At 42.6% G+C, this 23,875-nt stretch overlaps 1 long non-coding RNA gene across 3 annotated transcripts in view; it reads right to left on the bottom strand.

Annotated features, from left to right (window-relative positions):
• The window catches only part of LOC128350349 (uncharacterized), a 159,879-nt gene extending 136,985 nt beyond the window's left edge, over positions 1 to 22,894 (bottom strand). For all 3 annotated transcript variants that reach the window (XR_008319280.1, XR_008319281.1, XR_008319279.1), the window contains exon 1: positions 22,740 to 22,894. This is a non-coding gene — a long non-coding RNA (uncharacterized LOC128350349). The remainder of the gene's footprint in view (positions 1 to 22,739) is intronic.
• Between the last annotated feature and the right edge of the window lie 981 nt (positions 22,895 to 23,875).

Below are 23,875 nucleotides of genomic sequence, written 5' to 3'. Positions count from 1 at the left end.
TAACCCTGGCTGAGAGCCAGGTTTCAAAGTGGGACTAGGCGGTGCCACCCCGTCAGGACTGGGCATGATCCTGGCAGTTCTCACACAAAACCTAACCCAGGCTGGGCTTACCTAGCCTGGGTTAGGGTGCACATGAGAACAGCCTCATTAACGACATGAAGAAATGGGGGACACATTTTATGTTGTTATGTTGCTTGATCTTTTTATTCCTACATATCTGAAAAGAATCCTTCACATTTACCTGACATTTCACCTCAGGTGAAATTCAGTGATAACTTTACTAGCTAACCCTGATTTTTTTTTTACAGTAAGCTCCAAGTTACCAATAGATATTTTCACCTGCAAAGTATCTTACAAATATGTCACAGGGGCCACAGAGAGCTGAATTTGATCACAGTTTTGGCTTAGATGTGATAAGGCATACTCTGTACCCTGATGCGTAGAATTGGGATATATGTCTGATGCTCTCCAACATTGGGAGGCTCTGTGTTTGTTTTGTGATGTCCGAAGACAAACTAAGGCAACAGTACACATTATGAAGAAGCATGAGTGCAGCCAAGACATGGCTTCTCCTGGCAACATTCAGTTAAAGAAGATGTATTATGTGCTGTCATCACACTCAGAGTCTCCCTGTCCCCACAAGTAGCAGCTGGTGAAGTGGGGCCAGGGGAATTCTAAGCACAATTGCCTTGTTCAAATGTTATTCCTTCTGCTTACAGACAACATGTGAAGGGGGAAATGGGACCATGCCAGTCAGCCACATTCTCCTGTGCCATGCCCCCAGGTGTCCATTCATTTCCTGCTTATCCTCACAAAATGACATTCAACATGCAGAGGGTTCCTTCACATGAAATCCTGAGTCCCAAACAGAGCTTAAAAAGTTGTTTCATCTATCCTGACCAAAGAGACGTGAAGAGGAGACACAGGTCAGCAGCAACCACTTATTTCTCAAAACTTGTAGACTGGCATGACTGAAGGGATGTGCGGCGTATGAAAGTGTGTGTGTGTGTGTGTGTGTGTGTGGTGGAGGGAGCTGAGAACTCTTGAGGCCCATGCCCATTTTCAGTCCCAGTCCAGGATTCAGATAGGGACTATGGGGAGAAGGGAGCAGGGGTCACCAATCTGCACAGCAGCTTCAGTGGAAGCGACTCCAATGGAAGGACCACTGTGCAACTCCCCAGACACTATTTTAAGTCATTGAGCAACTGCCCTGCCATTCAACACCATCAGGGCTATTTTTCACGTTGCACAGTGGTCCCAGCACGTGCCTGGCATCAGCATCTCACTGTGCAGAATGTCAGCCAACATGTTTAAAGTCCTATCTAGTTTGGCTTCATGATGAGAGACCTATTACATCCTAGCTGTAATTGTGGCCTGTGCTGGGCCAACTGTGACAGGCTTGCAAGTCACTTTAAAGACAAACATTTCTGACTACATCCTTATAAAGAGGAGTTTACTGTAGCATTTTTGCACAGTTTGGTTGAGTTAGAAGTTTTGACTGGCGATTCTCTTATATTTAGCAGGGGGAGAGCAACGGTCCCTATCCAGTTCCAGAAATGCACCCCTCTAGTGGCTGTTGCTAGTGTTGTCTACCATATATTTCTTTTTCAATTATGAGTCCTTTTGGGACAGGAGACCATCTTATTTATTTATTATTATTCTATGTAAACCACTCTGAGAGCTGTTGAAGAGTAGATATAAATATTGTAGTCAGTATTCAATAGTTACAGATGTGGAAATTTCAGTATATAAAGATAATGCAGAGTGCCTTTCACCGGACATCCTTGCTGTACAACTGCTATTCATTTCAACCAGCATTCATCCCATATAAATCCCACTGAACTGAAAAGATGCATGTGGAAATGTACCTGATGACAGTGGTGCTTGGGAAACATGTCAGATGCTCTTTAAATAAAGCAACGTTCCCGGCTTGTTTTGTGAAGTCAAACAATGGGACCACTAAGGGCTCTCAGGAACATTCGTATGAAACATTGCTAGATCATCACTCCCTCATCTTTGGCACTCAAGGCTTTCTCACATCTTTTAAAAACATTTCTCCCCCCTCTGTACTTTGTGTATATTAACTTCTCCACACACATAATAGGATTACCACCATTCCTAGGGAAAATAAAACAAACATTGATCATTTGCATATGTTAACTCATTTAAATCTAGGAAAATCTGCAATTGCCCATTGTTTACAGTTGAGTCTGTTTTAAAACAAAACAAAACTGTACAATGGAGCGAGAGAGGCCCACCAGATATCCCATAGACCACAGAAAAACTGACCAGTTGACAACTCCCTTAATTTCTACATAATATCAAAATCGAACCCCAAACTCAGTAGAAATTAACCATCTTTTAAAAGCAGCATGACAGCAACCAACTTAGACTGAGACAATTCACCTAAGTCTAATCTTGAGGCATACTGTTCTTTGCTGCATAATGCCTGTTCATCTGACCTGCTTCCAGTTAACTATGGGAATATCTTGAATGCTGGAATTTACACAAGTGTAAAATGAGATCTCACAGAATCTCTTAAAATGAATCCAGATTGAGAAAATAAATCCTGAGATAAAAACCTTTAGAAAACTAAAATAATTTTATTACATTTTATTGATGTTCCCACTAGATGGAAATCAGATCTTGCTTTCATTTCTGAAAGCAGTTTGGATCAGCTAATCAATGAATTTCTGCTTGCTGTGCTCTCCTAGGCTTGCATTTTAATGTATTTATGACCTTATCATGGTGAGCATCTATAGAAACAACACTGTCCAAAATGTACAGGCAGAGGGAATTCAGAAAAGGAATGGAAAGGGCTAATATAAATTATTAAAATAAAGGTCTAATGTTTTATTTTGGGGGGTCCAGCTTCCCCATTTCACAGCAGTTAGAGAACCCCTTCTGTTGCCTTTTCCAGACAAAGAATCTGCTTCCAGTTTCCCTGTCTTATACCCTACAAGTATACTTAGTAAACTTACACTCTCCTGACTTTTAAATTCAGTAGGAGACAGGCCACTGCAGAATAAATTAATACAGCATCCAGAAGAGAGTAGAGCTTTCAGCAACGCACAGCTATCCTTGATATAAGAATTGGAGAGATAGAAACCTGTCCCTTTGCCACTCCTGTCCCTATACTCCAGAAGTAACATCTGAAGCCTCAGCTTATGAGGGACTCCTGTTGTGATTCTTACCTACATCATAATCTTGATGTAAGAATTGGAGAGATCCACCCCCCGCCTTGCCCTGTAAAAACTGGGCAATGCTGGTGTGGGCTTCTTTGGTGTCAGGGATTCTGACAGTGCATATTATCTCACCATCCATCTTCATATGGTATGGTATGACAGTGGTAGCCTTTATGGGCAATTGCTTTTTCTGCACAAAAAATATGCACTCTACTTCCTTCAAAGTTATGCTTTCCTTATGGGAATAACACACTTTGCCACATCAAACTAGTAGGGATGTGCGAAACGTTTCGAATACAAAACGTTTTGTACCCAAAACAGCCTGTTTCGGGTGTTTTGTAGACAAAACAAAACACCCATTTTCCAGATCCAAAAGTTTTGTATACAAAACAAAACGTCCCTGTTTCAGCTACAAAATGTTTTGTTGTTTCGGACCTCCATTTTGTGGTGATCTCTGAGTCAGTGTCCATTTTGTGTTTGACATCTCTTTGAATTTCCCACCCTTCCAGCCTTCTGATCAGTGACCTAAATCATGGGCTGACCTGCTGACAATTCCCTCCTTGTTCCCCATTGGCTCTTTTGCTTCTTCCCACTCTTTACTGACCCCACATTGGCCAGGAGAAGGGTTGCTAACCTATGGGGTGCTGGGTTCTGCTGTTTCTGTGGTGTTCTGAGTGTAGATTCTCTGGTAGCATATGAGAGTGGATTCTTGTTTTTCACTGAAAATCTCATATGCTACCAGAGAATCTACAATGATCACCTTGGAAACAACAAAACCCAGTACCCCACAGGCTTGTGGGTGTGGGGGTGGTTGGCACCCTATGTGCACTACACAACCCCTCGCTCTGGGCAACCCCAGTGCCCCCCAATTGGAATTATGGGGCTGCTGAAACCTCCATTATTCCCCATGGGAGAAATCTTAAAGACAGTGGAGACATCAGAAGTGGAGGCAGGGGCTCCTCCAACTACCTCACCCGCCTCCCAAATGACAGTCCAGGCCAGCTGTGGCACGGTTTGGGCCTCTGAGCACACGCAGATGCCATTTACATCACCATGTTAGTTGTGTGTGTGCCAATGCCTTTCTAAGGGCCTTTGTGCATGTGCAGAAGTCCTAACCAGGCCACAGCCAGACTGTCATTTGGGAGGCCAGTGGAGCAGTTGGAGGAGCCCCTGCCACTGCTTCCAGTGTCTTCACCATGGCCACCCCCACCACCCCTGAGGCTTCATTTGAAGGTTTTTAAAACGCTTTTCACCTCACCCCCTTCTTAGGATAGGGAATCCTCTGCATTTATAAAGTGGTACCCTGAGCCGGCCCATGATTCTTCAAACTTAGCTTTCTGTTTTCTATGTGCAAGCTGCTCAGAGTTGTTGCAGTCTTGTCTGAATAAAGAAGGCTTCTAACCTACTTTGTCTCCTGTTCCTTCAGGCCCAAGGTCAGGCCAACAAAATGCCTGGTTGTGAGTATGCCTGACAGCCTTACCTAGGGGAAGATACTACATGTCAGAAGTGGGCCTGCACCTTTAGCAAGCTTGAAATATTCTGCACAGGAGGCCTAGACTTGGAGAAACACAAAAATAATGGAAGTTTTTAAACCCCCTTCTGAGTTATGTTTGTCTGCCAACATGGGGGGAAATTGGAGAAGATGGGAACAAACGTTTCACCTGTATCTGACTGTGACTAATTCAGAGGATAAACCAGAAGAGTATAGGACTGCAGTTCTTCTGCATGGTATTTGTGATAAGGCATTGGAATCCCTGCTGACTTGGCAAAGAGGAGCCTTTTTAACGTGGTGATTCTCTTTATTTAGCAGGGGGAGAGTAACTGGCCCTATCGACCCCCAGCACAGTACCTCCAGTGACTGTTGCTGGTGTCTATCTTATGTTTCATTTTAGATTGTGAGCCCTTTGGGGAAAGGGATCCATCCATCTTATTTATTTATTATTTCTCTGTGTAAACCGCCCTGAGCCATTTTTGGAAGGGCGGTATAGAAAATGAATGAATGAATGAATAAATAAATAAATACATACATACATAATTGGAAATATATAACAACATGCAGAATGTTTATGTAGATTCTGCCAGGAAGACCTTGGAAGAAGCTTGAGAGCTTTTAGAACTTATTGTGAGCCAAAGAAAAACCCAGTGTTTGAACGTTATCAGTTCTGACAGATCAAATATGTTGAAGCAGAGGGAATTGATAGTTTTGTTACCCAGTTAAGAAGTAAAGCACAAGATTGTGAGTTTGGAGCCCCAGAAGACCTGATGATGAGATAAAATTGTTGTCAGTATTCCTGAATGCATACTGAAGGAAAAATTCTTAGGGCATTCAGATCTTTTGCTCTCTCAAGCAATAGATATTTGCAGAGCTCAAGCCCTTACTCATGCAGAAGCACTTGCGATGGCTACTGAGACTCCGATGCCCATGCATGTAGTAAGCCAGAAGGAAATGCAAGTCCCTTTATTGCAGAAGGCAAGGAAGCCTTCAGTACATCAAACACTTTTAAGAGACAAGTTTTCAATGCTGAATTATTCTTGCAACAGATTCAGAGGCATGCATAAGCCTAGGGCTTGTCCAGCTTTTGGAGCTCCGTGCTATAAATATGATGGGTGAAATCATTTTGCAAAGATATGTACATGGTGACCTCAATAAGAAAAATGTCTAAATTCCCTGTTTGTGGGGATGGTAGCAGCACCCCAAACTACAGGGGATTCACCATGGCGAGTGCAGGGGGCATTCTGGGGAGCCCCTCTGTGGCAGGAGGCTTGCTGTAGCTTCCCGCTTGGGGGTCTCCTCATGAGTCACCATGGCATGGAGCCACGCCATTCCAGCACACAATCAGACAAACAGGGTTACCAGCTCCACTAACCTCATTTAAGGGGAGAAATTAAGCGGGCTTTCCGCCAGGAGCCACAGAGCTCCCAGTGGTTCATATGCACACTGAAAACCGAGCTGGGCGCCCTTAGTCTGGTTTCTAGTGCGCGTGAGAATAGTCTCATACTCTGATGTTTTTGAGGGGCTTGGTCAGTTACCAGGATCTTGCCACATTTATGTAAATCCTTGGATACCACCAGTGATTCATGGGTATTGGAAGATTCCATATACTATACTGTCAAACCTTAAAGATACTTTAGATCATCAGGATAAGATGGGTGTTATTTCTAAGGTTACAAAGCCAACAGCATGGGTCAGTAGCGTTGTCATAACTCAAAAAGAAAAAAGGACATCTAACTTTGCCTTTGTCTTGATCCTAGAGATTTGAACAAGGCTATTAAAAGGCAACATTTTTCTATCCCAACTATAGAAGATGTGCAGAGGAATTTGGCAGGAAAGAATTTTGGTGGGGAGGGTTTTTTTTTTGGTTTTTTAAAAACAATTTTAGATAAAAAAGATGAAAGTCTTCTGAACTGTGTACATTCAATACTCCATGGGGTCGTTACCATTTTAATAGGAATTAAATCAGCAAGTGAAGTTTTCCAGCAGAAAAACTAGGAGTGTTTTGGTGATATTGAGGGTACACATTATTGCAGATGACATGATAATAGCGGCTTCAACAAAGGCAGAACATGATGCAATTCTTAAATAAGTTTTGACAAGAGCACGCCAAAGAGGCTCAATCACTCAATCCAACTAAAGTTCAGTATTTGGTTGATAAAGTCAAGTACATGTGACATGTTTTATAAAAAGATGGTGTGCAGCCTGATGATGACAAAGTGCAGGCAATAAGACAAATGCCTTCACCAGTAGATAAGACGGGTGTTCAGAGACTTTTGGAGATGATACAATATCTTTCTTTGTATATTCCTAACGAATCAGCTCTGACAGCACCCTTGAGAGCCCTTTTACGAAAAGATGTTATTTGGCAATGAGACTCAGTTCATCAACAAGCCTTTGATAACCTGAAGTCAGTGATTGCAATGGCCCCAGTGCTTTGAATTTTTGATCCCAAGAAACAATTATATGTTCAGTCAGATGCATCGAAAGATGGCTTAGGTGCATGTCTGTTTCAGAAAGACCAGCCCATTACATAAGCCTCGAGGGCCTTGCCATGGCTGAAAAGAATTATTTTCTTTGCTATGAAAATGTTTCATCAATATGTGTTTGGTGCACCAGTTCTTGTTCGGTTGGACCATAAATCCTTGGAAGCCATATTTGCTAAACCCATGGACAAGCTTCAGCTGAACTACAATGGATGCTGTTGCAGCTTCAAAAAAAAAAAGGCATACATAATATTTATATTAAGGGCAAGGATATGTTTATAGCAGACACATTGTCGAGAGCAGCTCCATCCAACTCGTCAGATGATTATGCAGATCTAGATAAGAAGGTTGTTTATCGACTTAAAGAGACTGATCCTATTGGTGACCAGTTCCTTCATCAGCTACCAAAAAGTGTACTAATTTTGACCCAATTTTTCAAGGTCTTAAGGTTCAGCATTTCAATGGTTGGCCATGGAAGCAGAAACAAATTAAGCCTGAGCTCAGAGTGTATTGGCCCTTGAAAGATCAAATCTGGATTTAAAATGATTTATTGATTATTGGTTCGAAGATTATTATTCCACAAGGTGCACAAGAGAAGATGTTGAAATTATTGCACCTTTGACATCAAGAGGTTCAGCGAACAAAAGCTAAAGTCTGCTCCCTCATGTACTGGCCACATATGAACGCCCACATAGAACAGTGGATGAGGAATTGCCCACAATGTCAGGCACTGCAGCCCACTAATCATAGGGAGCCTGTGATATCTCACAAGATACCTAATCTTCCTTGGTTAAAGGTGACAGCAGATATATTTGATCTAAAGGACCATCCCTACCTTCTAATAACAGATTACATCTCTAAATAGCCTGAAGTTCTCTATCTCCCTGATAAATCAGCCTCTACAGTTGTGGCACAGATGAAAGCCATATTTGCCCATCCTGGTATCCCAAAGGAGATTATTTCAGATCATGTGCCTTTTGCAAGCAGAGTGATGAAAAAGTTTGCTGAGGAGTGGTGCATCATCCTGACTCTTTCCAGCCCAAATCAAATGGGCTGGTGGAGTGTATGGTTCAGACTGTCAAGCAAATGCTTAGGAAGGCAATGCAGGATGGTACAGATCCTCATTTGGCTTTAATTTTTTCAAGGAATACACCAGTTACAGGCCTTTCTTTTGCACCAACTCAGCTGTTGATGAGTCCTATGCAGCACATTACCCCTGCTAACTTGGCAAAGAGGCACTTTTTAATGTGGTGATTCTCTTTATTTAGCAGGGGGAGAGTAACTGCCCCTATCCATCCCCAGCACAGTACCTCCAGTGACTGTTGCTGGTGTCTATCTTATGTTTCTTTTTAGATTGTGAGCCCTTCGGGGACAGGGATCCATCTTATTTATTTATTATTTCTCTGTGTAAACCGCCCTGAGCCATTTTTGGAAGGGCAATATAGAACTGAATGAATGAATGAATAAATAAATAAATTACCGGCTACATCAAAAGTATTGCCCTCTACACTGACTACCAGTGCATTTACATCAACTTCAACAGCGGCAAAGTTCTATGATGATAAAGGGACCACTCCCCTGCCACCATTTTGGGTCGGTGAAAGGTTTACCTGCAGACAAAGACAGGTTGGATACCAGCCACTGCCACAGCCAGGAAGGATGAGCCACAAGTGTACATGGTGAAAACCTCTAATGGAACAATATTGAGGATAAATAGGGGTCATTTAAGAAAAGATCATGCTTTAACTAGTACTAGGTCATGTGATGACACATTTGGTATTTGTAACGACCATATCTGTGCAGACTGTTCAGACTTGGCGCCACAGAACTGTATACGATCACCAGATCAGAATGAAGAGGGTGATTTGGAATCAGCACCACAGAGTTGTGGATATAAATATGAAGCTTCAGAAGAGTTGGAGGTACCTCTCAGAGACTGTATTACATACTAGGAGTGGCAGAGCTATACTTCGTCCAATCAAATACTATGATTTTGTCATGGGGAAGTGGTAACCAACGGAAGTCATGTGCATGAACCTCTGGTTTCAATTATTTCCAGTGTTTTACAGTGGAATCGACAAAGAGTTGTATTAATCTAAAGGGGTGGTGGTGTAGTATATATGTCCTATCTCTTTAAGATTAGGTTGTGTTTGGTTGGGTGTGGCTTAGCTTACTGTTTTCTAAGTGCAAGTTGCCCAGAGTTTGTTGCAGTCTTGTCTGAATAAAGAAGGCTTCTAACCTACTTTGTTTCCTGCTTCTTCAGGCCCAAGGTCAGGCCAACAAAGTGACTGGTTGTCAGTATGCCTAACAACCTTACTTAGGGGAAGATACTGCATACCCTTTCCTCAGCAGCAGCCTGTGCCTCCCAAAACAATCTCCTTGAGGGTCCCCCAATTCTCATGTAAACAGCTTTGGGTGGCACAAGAGGCCACACAGCTAAGGGGGGGATCACTGAAAATTGCCCAGCTACCATCTTGCAAAAGAAAAACCTGACATTACAATGGAAGGTTAATTTGGATGTCAGCCATTGTTTTTTTTTATGTAATGGGTAAAACATCTCATATATACATATACACATTACTACCATCGTGCCTGCGCTATTTTGGAACATAAATTTAACACTATGAAGACTGCATTCCCATGCAGAACAATTCTAATGTACATGTATCCCCCATCTAGCTATTATTTGAAATGTAGAAAACCAAGGCCATTTTACAAACATTGAAATTGATTCGTCTTTTATTTTATTGTTCAGATCCTATGAGGTCCCTTATGTCTGTGTTTTCTCTCTCAAATATATATTTAAGAGTACAAGATTACCAACTCTGGATGCATAACCACCATTTATTTCAGTTATGGTTTGCAGGGACCCATTGGAATGAAAGGAAGATAACTACCAATAGTGCTTACTAAATTCTGCCCAGAAAACGTTTTTTCATTGATTTTGAAGAAAATAATTAACTTTTCCAGATTTTTTTAAACATGCAAGATTAAAATTTAATGACCAATGAGAAATATTTATTTGTGTGACAAAATAATTAAAATATTGTTAATGTCTCTGTATCCTGAATTGAAGCAATTTGATTTTCTTTACCTTCAGGCAGAGTCTTCTCTGGGCTATAAATTTCTCTCCCTCTTTGAACCTCACACAAACTGTATTTAATGAAAAAGATATCCCTGGGTGTAACTTTGTTCTGATAAAGTCGTCCCAAGGGTGGATTTTCCACAGAAGTGTATGGTATAAATAACAGGATTTTCTGGTCACTTTTTTCCTGCTGATTCCAAATTTCCTTTTCTGCTCCCTTCTCAGGAAATATTAGATTTCCAAAGTAGCTTCTGGGCTAAGCTGTTTGGTTCTGCCTCCACATCGAAACAATGTAAATGCCTGCTGGTCAACTTCACTTCTTTAGCTATGGTGAAAAGCTAGTTTAATGTGTTTCTTTGGTCATTTTACAAGCTACACAAATTGTTTGCAGAGACTTTTAAAAAATTAAATAAGGATCATAGTGGACGATAGAGCTCTTTTCTTTTCTAGCAAGCATATGGACTTTTGAAAGCCATGGACTTTGTTGTCATATACCCAAATTGCTAAATCTGTCATTGTGGAATAGAATATGCAGATGTCTCCTGAAAACAGAAAAACCTGGACTCTCTCTCTCTCCTAGTAAAAGGGCTTGCAAGCATTCCTCCTGTACCATGAAATGACCACACACTCTCCCTTCACTCCTTGTGAGTTCATGACCAGAAGAGCAACTTTGTTTTAAGCATGTTGCTGCCAAGAACCCCTAAAAATACAAATTCTAGGAGACTGAATGAGATAGAGGAACCAAATCTAGTGCATCCTCTCCTTAACCTATGCCCCCTTAAAACCTGCAGGGTGTGTGGCTGCCCCAGTGGGGAGGGGAGGTACTGAGGTGAAGCAGAATTGTATGCCTCATCTCAGGCATAAGAATAGTTTGGGCTGCCCTGGCTGAAGACTAATACCATACAATGGTAATGGAAAGCAATCCTGTTGCAAATGTTGTATTTCTGTTGCATGATACTTAAAGAGCCTCTAAAATTTAATATGTACCAAAGTTTTATATTAATTTCTCAGATCCATTGAACATGAATATGCAAGACATTTCAATTAGGGTACCTTGCATGGGTATACTAAATAAGCTGATTCCTGTCTGTGTAGAACTGAAGTAAAAGGTGAATTTGAGCCCTTTCATGTCTCACAACTCATTAAGAAGCTACTGGTGGCTGGAAGATACCAAAGCTGGAGTTGGAATGTCAGAAAAAGGGTCAGCATTTTATAGTTCTGGCTTAGAATTTTGATGAGAGCATCTTTAGCTACAGGCATATACATCTCAAGGTCCTTCATTGTGACACCATGAGGATCTTTTGAAGTGGGCCTCACAACAATTGTTCCATAAGTCGTCAAGTTGCTTGCTTTTCATTTATTCCTCTGTTGCTATATTACCAAAGTAGATAAATAGGAAGTATTAAAAAACAATGCAAAAGTGTTTCTTATAGCAGTCCACTCAATCCTAAGCAGTAGGGTAAGAATCCTATAGGGATGTGCAAATCCATTCAGGTACAAAATGATTTGTACCTGAATCTGGCTGATATGGGTGATTTGTAGACAGAACAAATCACCCCTGCGCTCAATTGTCCAGATTCGGGTACAAAACAAATCATCCCAGATTCAGACCTGAAAAATTCAGAGATTCAGACCTCCATTTTGTGGCCAAAGAGAGTTGGGTGGTAGTGCCCTATGAGTGGAAGCTACCGTACAAATTTCAAAGACAATGGGCAAAGGGTTGATCTTTAATTAATTTATTTTTTGAAGTTGGCATGTCTTTATGGCAGGTTCAGGGCAGAAAAGGGGTTTCGGGGGCAGAAGAGTGGGTCAGGTGGTAGTGCCCCAATGGGTGCCTGCTACCACTCATATGTCAAATAAATTGGTGAAAGGTATAATTTTTAGTCGTCCCCCACCCATGAAGTTTGCACATCTTTAAGCTTTTCCCCCATAGAGAATAATGGGGAATTTCAGAAGCCCCATCACTCCACTTGGGGGACACCTGGGTGGCCCAGAGTGGGTTGTGGTGTAGTGCTAAGCACCCCCAAAATGACAAGCCCATGGGGCACTACCACCCACCACAACCCCCTCTGGACCACTCTGGTGCCCCACCGGCAGGGTGTTATAACTAAGGCTGATGAAATCCCCATTATTCCCTATGGGGAAAAGCTTAAAGATGCATGAACTTCAGAAATATTTTAAAAATCACCTCTTTCCCCACTTTCTTTGAAATATGGGTGGTAGCTTTCTTGCACCCATTGAGCACTACCACCCACCACAACCTGTTCTGGGCCAGCCTGGTGCCCCCGACATGGAGCTATAAGGCTGCTGAAATCCCCATTAGTCCCTATGAGAAAAAGCTTATAAGACGTGCCAACTTCAAATCATTCCTTTGCCCAATTTCTTTGAAATTTCGGTGGTAGCTTCCACCCATTGGGCACTACCACCCACCCCACTCTTTTGCCCCCAGAACCCCCTTTTTGCCCCATATCTATTCAGATTTGGAAAATTTGGGTACAAATTGAATAAAAAATCTATTCATGCTCATCCCTAGAATCCTATACATATTTGAAATATATAAGAGCTGATAAGAGGCAATCTTGTTTCTAAAATTCAGTAATCCAAAAACCTTTAGTTTTAAGATGACTAAGTGGTGGTGTCATCTAAAAACCCCACTCTTGGCTTATTCTAACCTTCTTGTGTCAAATACTTGAGATCTGTAATGCACTTCAAACCCTGAATATGGATCTCAGGTTGTTTGAAGCAAGTAAATTAGAATAAACTGAGATTAGTGGGTTCTGATGACATGATCATAGCCCCTGCTAACTTGGCAAAGAGGCACCTTTTAACGTGGTGATTCTCTTTATTTAGCAGGAGAGAGAGGGAGAGTAACTGGCTCTATCCACCCCCAGCACAGTACCTCGAGTGACTGTTGCTGGTGTCTATCTCATGTTTCTTTTTAGATTGTGAGCCCTTTGGGGAGAGGGATCCTGAAGATCTTAATAGACAGTGGGGTTCATAATGAAGAAGATGTTCTCTTAAATACCCTGGGCCCAAGCCATTAAGGTCTTTATAGGTAATAACCAGTACTTTGTAATTTGCCTAGAAACCTATTGGTAGCCAGTATAGGTTTTTTAAAAACTAGAGTAATATGGTCTTTGGGATAACTTGGAGACCAAACTGGCAGCAGCATTCTGCACCAATTGTCGTTTCCAGACTATGTACAAAGGCAGCCCCACGTAGAGTGCATTGCAGTAGTCATGCCTGGAGGTTACCAGCATGTGCACCACTTCTTAAGGTCATTCAGTTCCATGAAAGGGCACAGTTGGTGAACCAGCTGAAGCTGATAGAAAGCACTCCTTGCCACTGCCTCCACCTGAGGTATCAGAGAGAGGCTTGGATCCAGAAGTACTCCCAAATTACGGACCCCTTCTTTCCAGGAAAGTGTGGCTTCCTAAAATGAACACCTCCATTCAATCTCAGTTTGTTATCTCTCATACAGCCCATTACTGCCTTGAGGCAAGCATTTAGGGAAGTTATGCCATCACCTGATGAAGCTGACATGGAAAAATAGATTTGGGTGTCATAACTGATAACATAGGAACATAGGAAGCTGCCATATACTGAGTCAGACCATTGGTCTATCTAGCTCAGTATTGTCTTCACAGACTGGCAGTGGCTTCTTCAAGGTTTGCAACCAGGAATCTCTCTCAGCCCTATCTTGGAAAAGCCAGGGAGGGAACTTGAAACCTTCTGCTCTTCCCAGAGTGGCTCCATCCCCAGAGTGCTCACACATCAAGTCTCTCATTCATATGCAACCAGGGTGGACCCTGCTTAGCTAAGGGGACAAGTCATGCTTGCTACCACGAGACCAGCTCTCCTTCCCATAACACCCTGCACCAAATCGCCTGATGACCAGCGGTTTCATGTAGATGTTAAAAAGCATTGGAGACAGAATGGAGCCCTGAGGGACACGATAGAAAAGCTCTCTCTTCGTAGAGCAACAGTCTCCAAGAAACAACTTCTGGAATCTGCCCGAGAGGTATGAGTGGAACTACTGTAAAGCAGTGACAGGGCCCCATATGCCCAGTCCCTTCAGGCAATCCAGAAGGATACCATGGCTGATGGTATCAAAAGCTGTTGAGCAATCCAAAAGGACCAACAGCATCATACTTCCTCTGTCAATTCCCCTTTGAAGATCATCCATCAGGCTGACTAAGGCAATATCCACCCCAAAGCCCACCCGAAAACCAGTTTGAAATGGGTCAAGATAATGTTTCATCCAAGACTGCCTTGAATTGAGAAGCTACCACCTTCTCAATCACCTTGGCCAACCATGGGAGATTGGAAACAGACCTATAATTGCTCAGCTCTGAGAGATCAACTGTATGTAGGCTTCTTGAAGAGAGGTCTAATAATTGCCTCCTTTAAACAAGAAGGCAACCTACCTTCCTTCAGAAAAGCATTTATGATCTCAACCAGGCCCTCTCCAACAATCTTCCTGTGATAATATAAGCCATGTTGGACAAGGGTCAAAAGAGCAGGTGGTAGGATGCACTGTTCCAAGCAACTTGTTCACATTCCCATGAATCACAAACTGAAACTGGTCCAGTGTAACCACCCAAGAGGAGTTACTGCATAACCCCGCTAAAGACTCTGCACCAATTATGGAGTCCAGGTCAGCTCGAATATGAGAGATTTTGTCCAAAAATAACTCATTAAAAGCTTCACAGCAGCTAACTGATGGTTCCTAAGCCAGAGCGGAAGGGCCTGTATAAATTCCCTCACCACCTTTGACAGTTCCGCTGGATGCGAACCTGTAGATGCAATACACACAGCAAAGAATCTCTTCTTTGCTGCACTTATTGCCAGAGCATAGATCTTCAATTGTGCTCTGTGCTGTAATCTATCAGATTCAAGTCGAGTCCATCTCCATTTGTGCTCTAGTTGTCTACCTAGCCGCTTCAGCTCCTATAGTTCTCCTATATACCATGGAGCTATTTAGAAGCAGGTCAGAGAGGACGCTTAGGAGTGATCAAGTCTACCACCCTAGTGAGCTCATTATTCCAATTTTCCACTAGAGTCAACAAGATCTCTGGCAGAGCCAACAGTAAAATCCTCCAAGGTTACTTGGAATCCCATTGGATCCAATAGCCTCCTTGGGTGGACCATCCTAATAGGCCCTTCACCCCTGCAGAAGTGACTAGCTGTTGCAAACTGAACCTCCACCAGGTAGTGGTCTCAGGTCCATGACAATGGGGAAATCATGAGTCCCTATGGAACACCTCCTTGATCAGAGGCGGGGTGGAGGAGGACAGCATGTGATCTGCAACATGTATTGGACCTGAGACCACTTGGGAAAGACCCATAGCTGTCATGGCTTCTATGAACTCCCAAGCAGCTCCTGCCAATTCATTCCCAAAGTGCACATTGAAGTCATCCACCACCATGATCCTGGGCGTCTCCAGTGCCAACTCCACAACCAAATCTGACAGCTTGGTTAGGGATTCTACTCAAAGAAGTCTCATTGAAAATAAAAGGACATTAGGCATTTCTTAACATGTTCTTTTCATTTCAGTAGGATTACTTTGAGTAAGGTTCCTAATTATGTCAGTCACTGAGACTGTTCTCATGAGCAGGCAAGACCAGGCTGAGGAAGCTAAGCCTGGGCTTGGCTACCCATAAGAACATGCAGCTCCCAGAGCCACCTCAACAACAAACCTAGCTAGGGAGCCTGCCTTGTAAATGAGGTTAAGGGAGCAATCATTCCCTTAACCACGTTTCCCTGATCATGTGCCAGAATAAAAAGCACTGATGAGCAGCTGCCTATCACTGGGGGATCCCCACAATGCACTGCATACTCACGTGGTCCATTGTGGGATTTCTTGGGGTTGGGATGACACATCTTGGCCGCCAGACCTCCATGCTCCTTGGGGCAGCAGCAGCCTGGCTGCAGGAAAAGCGGGCTTTTGCAACCTTCCCCACTGCCCAAGGCCCCGCCCAGCTGTGAGAACGACCTCACTATCTCTCTCTTGCTGTATTCTCTACAAAATTGGAGAGGAGGGATTGTTGGCATTTTTGTTTTAGATTTACTAACAGATCTTATGCCCTGTGGGATGCTTTGGTTAATGTCAGATTCTTTGACAACAATCTGTGTGCTGGGTGGGGTGCTGGTGGTTTTACCTCACAGGATTTTAACACTGTTTTCCACTCACATTTTTTAAAGGACCTTTCCATTATTCTCCCCTCCCACAAGACCATTTTTCAGGGATTGTTTAACTGTTCCCTGATTATATGGAAGCAAGTCCCACTGAGTTTAATGGACTTTACTTCCTTCTAACGGTGCACATAGAATTGTAGGTTCAGTTATGAAAATGCTACTGGAAAAGGCATGTGTACTCCAGGCCTGCATTCTCTTTCTAACAGTGCTCAGCTACATGCTTCCAGAAAGTTCCAAAGATGTGTAGCAAGAAAATGCCAGAAACCATTTCCACACCCAGTGCCAACAAACTATTATTGTGGTATATACTGTTCTTGAACATGGAGTCTAAATCACATGACACACCCTCAAAAGGGTTCCCCGCTTCTATGCTTTGCTGAGGGACTAGGAGGAAGTGGGTGGAGAGAACCCACATTCTTGCCTAGGACCTCATCTGGTCCTGATTCCTATGTGTGTTTACTCAGAAGTAAGCTCGAGTGGAATCAATGGACTTGTTTTCTAGTAATTTATTCCAAACCTTGCTGAGGGCCTCTGCTTCCCCCTCCACAGGGGTGAGAGAAAGGGTGCAGAGGGAGAAAAGAAATGCCCATGGAAGGAAAGGGAGAGAGAGAAATGGTTGTTTAACTATAGAAATGCCAGAGTGCTCATAGACTCCTTATTAGGCACCTGTGTTCAGAACCAGGAATTCACTCTCTAGAAATTGCCAGGACTTTCCCCTCCCAACTTTGGCTTCAGAATTCACAGTGGGCAGACTAAGTTATGAGATAACTTTCCCTAAGTTATTTCCCTTGTTATTATGGGGATTTTGAACAATATTACTCAAAAATAACTAGAATGATATTTTTCAAACCAGCTCAAGGCACTACTAGTCCAGTACACACACACACACACACACACACACACACACACACACACTCACTATCTTTGGTGAAAAGAAATGTAACCAACATGTTGAACCTTCTCTTTAGGAGTTAAAAACATAAACTGCTTTATCTCAGTCATCTTGCAATGGATTTTCACCAAATTCGGAGGAGTGGTGTCTCCTGCCGCCTAGATGATGTGTGCACAATGTCATGGGAATTGGATGGATATTTTGGATTATATAAGCAATAGAATGTTCAGGGCTTATAATGGCAGAATGTTGAAAACACTTGTCATCTTAACTATATACTGTAATTAGTGATGTGCCCAGACCGGTTTGGAGGCCATTATACAGGCCTCCGGAATGGTCCGGACACGTGGCAGTCCGCTTCGGAAGAATTGGGGTGGGGGGTTCCATTGAGGGTGGGGGAGGGTTTACTTACCCCTCCCGCGCTTTCCTCACTCCAGCGCCGTATTTCCTTTACAAATCGGGTGGCAGGATACCTCCCTGCCGCCCCTTTCCCCGCTGGGCTCCTTGTTCTTTTTAAATTGGGTGGCAGGGAGGCATCCTGCCGCCCGATTTCTAAAAGGAGCCCAGCGGGGAAGGGGACAACAGGGAGGTCCCTGCCGCCCCTTTTCTGCTGGGCTCCTTTCCAAAATCGGGCGACAGGATACCTCCCTGCCGCCCCTTTCCAGGCTTGGCTGCAAAAGGCTTTAAGAAGGCAGGATACCTCCCTGCCACCCAATTTAAAAACAACAAGGAGCCCAGCGGGGAAAGGGGTGGCAGGGAGGTATCCTGCCGCCCTATTTGTAAAGGAAATACGGCGCCGGAGTGAGGAAAGAGTGGGAGGGGTAAGTAAACCTTCCCCCACCCTCAATGGAACCCCCCACCCCAGTGCCGGACCTCAGCTCCGCGGTTCCGTGCACACCCCTAACTGTAATACTGGCACAACTGTGCAAGTATAATAACAGCAGGCCAGAAGCTTAAATTGTGTTTGCCCCAACAGAATATATGTTAACTTAAAACAGTAGCATTATTTTCCATAATGGAAAGCAAAAATCAGTCGCAATAAGATGTTACAAACTACTCCAAATCCTAAATATTACTGACAACTAGATCATCTATAGATGTCTATGTAGTTATATCCTTTAGAACATTAAACATATTGAGGCTATTCTCACGTGTGGTGGAAACCGGGCTAAGGGAGCGCAGCCTGATTTTCACGTCGCATGTGAACTGCCGGGAGCTGTGTGGCTCCTGGTGGCAAACCCGCTTAATTCCCCCTCGCCTTAAACAAGGTTAGTGGTGTGTGTGCTCTGCTAACCCAGTTTAGTTGGTTGTGTGTTGCCGCGGTGCAGCTTTGCGCCATGGCAACTCACAAAGAGATCACCGACCGGGAAGCTATAACAAGTCTCCTGGCGTTGGAGGGCTCCCCAGAATGCCCCACACACTTGCACTTGGCATTCTGGGACTCCCAGGGGCCCAGAGGCCCCCAATCCCCACCACCCCAACTACCTCTGTGACAGAGCTGGTAACTGTGTTGGCAGCCAATTTGGCCGGCCAGGGCCAGCTGACTGCTCGTGTGTGGGTGTCATCCCCAGATAGGACTGGGAAAGACCCTGGCTTAAGACCTTAAAGAGCCCCTGCCATTCAATGTAGATAAAACTGCCCTAGATGGCCCAGTGGTTTGAGTCAGTTTAAGGCAGTTTCATATGTCCATATATGGATTTCTAGTCCACCTTATCGCAAGGCCAAAGAGGGAGTAACTATTAACATCAACATTTGATCAAATTCATAAATAAAATATCTACTAAAATACTAAAGCTGCATTTGTATGCACAGCTTAAATCCTATTTACTTTATCTATGAGCAGGATCACTTCAGAAACAATGTATGGGGAACTTCTCTGGCATTTTGCTCCTGCATACTGTAGCTCCTGTTAATTTCAATTAGGTTTGTGCAGAAGCATGACTCAGTGGATTGTGTCCCTACATACTATGGCTTGGATTCAAATTTACTGTTGCCCTCATGGAAGCTCCTGCCATGAATAGAAAGAGAATTCTGTTCATGAAAGGAGCCCTTCCCCTTGCAGAAGAACCCTTCCATGAGCACAACTTTCCTTCCAGAAATGGAGTTTATGTGAACACAGCAGTAAATCTGTATCCAAACCAACATCAGTATTGCCTTCCTAATCCCAGAGATGAAAAAGCAGTTTAACTCCCCCCCTCCCCCCTGCAGAATAGCACTGTGCTGTGTGACTCCTGCACCCTTCAAAGACAGCGTTGGGGCTGTGCAAAATGGGTTGTTCTACAAGCAGTGGTTCCACAGATTTTTCCTGACAGGTCTGTGTGCACACAAATAGATGAGGGTTCATGCAAGTTTTAAAGCCAGTGATTTTGAAAAAAAACACCTCAATGCCACCAGTTTGACAAAAGCCCCCCCCCCTTCATTTATTACATATACATAGGGCTGATTTGAAATGTGTCTCCTGTTTTCCTCACCAAATTCTCAGATGGTGAAAATAGGGGTGTGGGTGTATGGGGGTGTGGGGGTGTGCGTGTGTAAAACAGCCTTCTCACCCTATTGGCAGCCACCAATTTATCCTAGAAGTCTCCTTAGAATAAGACTGTATCATGACTATTGCCAATCCAAACAGGCCCCATTTGTAGGTAGTGAAAATGAAAGTGCCCATTTGTCATCAGGGAGTGACTAAATGTTTACAATCTATGGAGGCAGATTACTGCTGGTAAGTGGCTGGTGACATAATGATGATGATAATGATAATTAATGATATTAGTAGTTTTATTATTTTATTATATATATTTAAAAAACTTTGTGGGGGGGGGGGGCTATACTTCTGTGGGTGCTGGAAACACTGAAGCTCTTCCTAGTGGTCAACTCCATCCAGTTACTGATCTTTCCTCCAGATTTCTCCTCAGAATTATACTATATCATGACATAGCATCATTCCCAGGACATTCCAGGAAAAAAACCCCACAGGTGGCCAGATGGACCCAGCCATGGAGAAGAGCTTTAGTGCTTCTAGATTTGCTATCATTACTTGCAGACATACAGCATAAACCTTTTTTTTTTTAAAGACACCTACCATCACCAACACCACCAAACAGCGTTAAACTGCCCCTTCAAAAGTTACAAGAATTTCTCACCCATCCCTGAGATTTCTTTGTTTTATCCTTACCCCTCATCTTCTTCGGCAACCTTGAATTTGGCTGAAATTGCTTCCAGGAGAATATTCACATCAGCTCTATTCCTCTTTTTCGTAATGTGTCTTATTTATAAAAATGAATGCAGCATAACTACTTAAATTATTACATAGCCCTAGGCCTTCCAGAGCTGTCCTATGCTACTATGACTGGAACTAAATCCAGTGGCTGACATCCTGACTACATTTACTCAAGGAAGCCCCATTGAAATTAAAAGAGCAAGTTAGGCATGTCAGGATGTCAGCCGGTGCTTGTATTAGCAGGGATGAAGGAGGTAGAAGGCCTCATTAAAATAACCAACTTTCATCCTAATTTCCTCCACAATTTTAGCCAAATTATGCTCCCACCAGCGTTCTAAAAGTAGCTTGGGGATCTATCACAAAAAATAGGGGAGGCATTCTTCCCTTTCTCCCCCTCCCCCCAATAAGGAGGGTGTATAACATTGGAGATAATTTGGGCATTGGCTAAATTCTGCGTGAAGGCAAACAGGCCCACATTAGAGTCAACAGTGATGGCCAGGAGTTCACATATTTTTCATATGATGACCCGGAGCTCACAGAATTTATTCAGTTCTGACTTTCCTAAAGACAAACATGAGCTTTTTACTTATAAACTTTGCAGGAAAATGGCCCCAGTGTTAATGTTACATGTCTTTCTAAGCAGCCTGTTAAATCACCTAGTCTCCATGAATGAAACACAAGGAGGTCACAAGTAGGGTACATATAATTGGAGATTCAGAAAATAGACCATCTAAAATTGTCTGTCTCAAAGCAAAGGGGCAAAATCCTGAGAAACGTAGGATTCCTGATAAAGTCTAAGACAACTCAATTAAATTAATGTGCACTGAACTCCTGTTGATTTATTTCTTTGGATTCCACCCAAACGATTTCAACAGGGGTGTTATGCCACAAAATTATACTCAGATCACAAGTGACACTGAGTGCCAAACTAAGTAAAGTAGTTGGAGGGTTTACAGGTTTAATGGCCTATTCCACCACACAGTTAATTCAAAATATGGGAACTGAGAGTATTTGCTCCTAAGGAAGTCAATGAGACGAACAGTCCTGTCCTATATTTACTTGGGACTAAGTCCCAATGATTTCAGTGGAACTTACTTCCATTGAAGACAATGGTTTAGGATCACAGCTTCAATCAGCTTAAATTCTTGGTTTAACTGAGTAGTGGACTGGTTTCTACATAGCACTTCTGCTCTGCATTATTATGCAATGCAACTTGCACAAAAACCCTTCCAGTTGCTTTGTTTAGGGGTTATAGGTTTTATTCTCCACTGTGTGCAGTGCTTTACCCCTGTTAAACATGAGCCATGGTACACATGAGTATTTTCTGAATGTTTAAATAAGGGCTAAGCTTATTGTTTTTCTTTAGAGGAAAGGATTTATGAAAGAGGAGAGATATGCCTGTAAAACCATGCTCTTGAATCCAGACGTATTGTCTGAAGTCCCTTCAGAGTATAAAATAGCAGGTAGTTCCCCCTGGCCCAATCCACATTTCTAAGCATGGGCCAAAAGGAGGAAGGTCAATTTTAGACAGCTTATTCTCAAATATGAGTTGGTGCCAGGTGAAAACTAATATTTAGACAAGGCAATATTTACTGATATGTGTCAGCCCAGCACTGTGATGTTTTGCAAACTATATGGAAGTGATGCAAAGCTGTTTTTCTCCTTTTCAATAATGTCTTTCTTTTTTCCTCCGTAAGTATAATGGGTGATTGCTTGTATGCCTAAATATGAACACACAAGTCCTTAAAAGCTGTTTAAATGTATCTTCAAATACGCAACAGAATTCTGTATGATAAACCTTCCAGTAAAATCTCTGGAGCATTGCAAGCTGTACTTATGTAATTTTCTAAGTCAGTATTTGTGTATTCAACAACCTTAAAAAAAATAAGAAGGAAAGTGAATATGGATAGTTTAAAAAAAAATACAAAGGGAAGGGTGCGGGGGTGGGATAGAAGCAACCTCAAACAGCCATGCAGCTATTAAACATATGCCAAAGTAAACAATAGAGTTAAGGTCTGCCACATCTTTGCCCTGCAGGTAGACGACAGCCAGCACAGAAGGAAAGCAAATGGAAAGGAAAACAGAAAGACAGTACAGGATGTGGATGAGATGCGGAGCCCTGGAAGCATGAACGGCCTGATTGTGATCCTCAAGTCACACCATCAGCCATGCAAAACAGGACATACCTTTCTGGCTTGCTTGTTCTGTCGGCTGAAACAAAGCAGTCCCATTCTCAGCGGGAGGCCAAATCAAAATGAAATTTTATTTAGTCTGCACTGTCCCCAGATTGGGTTTCAGAATGACTGCTTTAGGAGATAGCATGGATATGGCTGATGCATGCTTTGCATATGAAACTGCAGTAGGGGGGAAATCTACATAATCAAAAAAATCTGTGCGGTGTGCATGGAAAACACACACACACACACACACACAAGCCTGGACGTTAGCAATTCAACTACAAGGAACGTTTGCTGAAATGACCTTTCTGAATTGAGTGAATCGTTTCCAAAAATAAGCATTTTACGCAAATATCTGAAAAATGTCTGATTTTTACAGACATTATTTGGAGAATTACTAGTATATTGTTCCCATTCTTTTCTTTTTACTTCTTCTTGGTGTTAAAAAGAATTCATCAAAAACAATGGTTTGGAAACAAATGCTTAGAAAATACAATACTTTTGTGTCTTGCAATGTCATCTATTGTTCTTCAGTGTCATTAGTAATGTGTTTTGTTTAACCCCCTTCTTCCTTCAGCAACCAAAAAAAAAGGCCTACTTGTACAAAATAACATCTGTTTTCTCAATCATTAATATAATGCAGACCATGCTGGACTTATAAGAAGGAACATTTCTTTGATTAGAGTCTTAAATTTATAGCCTATTAAATAAAATATCAACCAATATCCATATATTTCTACAAAAATTTGGAAATAACATACAAAGGCAGGAGGACATATCTACAAAATATTCAGGATAGACATCATGTAATGCCTTTGTTAACAGTTATGCTGCAAATGTGATTTTCAAATAGGATTTGCTGTGGCAGGGCAGGGAACACATAGCAACATAGAGAAAAAGGAAGTTGTACACAGCCTGCATTGAAACCAAGGGGGCAGAATGGAGCCTGCTTGCACATCCATATTCTTATCCAAAGACATCTTCTCCCAGATCCATTTAAGATTGCTTGATTTTGCTAGATGAGGTACTAGCCACAGTGCAATACACATGAAATGCTCTGAAAATGTGTATGTGCCTGCACGTCTGTGAAACAAGAAAACCCTAGCCACATGGTTCTGTTTTGCAATGATTGTCATGCTAAAATA

Source organism: Hemicordylus capensis, chromosome 3, assembly GCF_027244095.1.
Source record: "Hemicordylus capensis ecotype Gifberg chromosome 3, rHemCap1.1.pri, whole genome shotgun sequence".
Lineage (NCBI taxonomy): Eukaryota > Metazoa > Chordata > Lepidosauria > Squamata > Cordylidae > Hemicordylus > Hemicordylus capensis.
The sequence above is the reverse complement of the archived record's forward strand: the minus strand, read 5'-3'. Positions and strand labels throughout refer to the sequence as shown.